Source organism: Dermochelys coriacea, chromosome 3 (assembly GCF_009764565.3).
Source record: "Dermochelys coriacea isolate rDerCor1 chromosome 3, rDerCor1.pri.v4, whole genome shotgun sequence".
In the NCBI taxonomy this organism is placed as follows: Eukaryota; Metazoa; Chordata; order Testudines; family Dermochelyidae; genus Dermochelys; species Dermochelys coriacea.
In genome coordinates this window covers 122,358,964-122,360,821 of record NC_050070.1, presented here as the reverse complement: position 1 = coordinate 122,360,821, position 1,858 = coordinate 122,358,964, and positions in this window count along the sequence as shown.

The following is a 1,858-nucleotide window of genomic DNA, read 5'->3' as shown; positions in this document are numbered from 1 at the left end:
GACTTAGGGAGGCTCCTGATTGCTGACCCCATCCTTAAAAGCTGTAGCGCGGGGCTGGACCGATTTGGATTGCAGACAGGACTTCAGCCTTGCTACCAGGGACGCGATCCTGTTCCATCTGTGCTACAGTTATAGGCAGTTAAATATAACCCTGGCTTGATTATATTTAAGTGTAACATAGACCCGCACCTGCCATATTGGCAACTCCAGTATTAATAATCATGAGTCAGGCCCCCAAAAGGGATGAGATTTAAACAAAAATACTAAATGGTGGTTTCTTTCGTCTACTATTTTTCTCAGCTTCTAGGGTTTACGTTTTCAAGCTTTTCTACTCAACCATAAAGGCTTTAGGCTTTTTTTTTTTCTCCCTAGTGAAAGCTGACCTTCTCATATAATCACTTGATGCTTGGGGCTGAGACAAAAACACCAAAGAAAAACACCAAATATCATGAAATTTGTAATAAAAAGACACAGTGTAGGATGCAATTCTGCGTGCGTCCATTCCAGCACTGTACTATATCATTGCAGTTGTACTGGTGTTTGGGTACCAATCCCTGTTCCTGAAACACTCCCTGAAGTAGTGGCCTGTGGGAGATTTAGAATGGCCTCCTGGGAGCACAAGGAATTGTAGGAAAAAGAGGTAACATTCTCCTAATTTGAAGGGCCACTCCAATAAGCCTCCAGGCACTAGTATAATTTCCAAGTCTTTTTCTCAAAACAGTGTCTAAAGTAAATACTCAAAGATCCACAAAGGTATTTAGGCCCCTAACAGTCACTGAAATTACTGTGAAATCTGATTCCACTCTGAAATCAGTGGACGTTAGAAGCCTAAATACCTTTGAGGATCTAAGCTTTGGTTCTCACTCTTTGCTCAGCAGAGAATATTTTTGCTATATCTTTTGAAAAGTAATTGTGAGGCATTGGGGGCAGCTGTGGCAAGATGGCTGAGTGTGTTCTAGCAATGGCTGTTGACAGCCACAGACCAATCATATGTCTACACTGCAAAATTATGTTGATCTAAGTTATGGCAATGTACAGCCACCGCAGTAATTAAATGACTTTTGTATGTCCACACTATGCTTCTTGTGTCAGTGGTGTGCATCCTCACCAGAAGTGCTTGCACCAATTTAACTGTCAACGTGGGACATTGTGGGATGGCTTCTGAAAGGCAGCAACAGTAGATGTAAGCAACGCAGTGTCTACTCTGACACTGCGTCAACCTAATTACATCAACATTGACTCTATGCCTCTCATGGAGGTGGAATTATTAAGTCAATGTAGTGGCTCAGTTATCAGCGGGAGCAACTTTTTAGTGTAGACGCTCACAGAGTTAGGTCGACGTAAGGCAGCTTACATCAACCTATCTCTGTAGTGTAGACCAGGCCCAAATAGTTAACAGTTGTTGCTGTAATGTCATGCACAACTACCTAAGGAGGAATTTTCTCCATGTACTAGTTGAGGATGATGATCACTAGGGGGAGTGCCACTTTTGATCCTGGACTATAACCCCAGACTAGCAGGACCAGGGTGTTGTCAAGATCTGGGACAAGCAATCGTAAATGCATAACTTCAAAATAAGAAATGACAATTTTTTATGCCTCTGGTGATGTTGCAAGACCAGACCACAAGGTTGAGGAAAAGAGAGTAGCCAGTTGCTCTGTCAAAGCTGCCTGCTCAAATATTTATTGGTCAGCTGAGTGGGTACCAGTTTGGGACTCAGAAGTCTCCAGTGGGTGCTGTTGTGGTGGCTGTGTGCACAGCTGTACATCTTACGTTGCAGGTACTGATGATCAAGGTGGCAAATGTTGAAGAGATTCAGGTATTTAAATAATTTGGTTTTTCAAATGCTGCAGGAGAT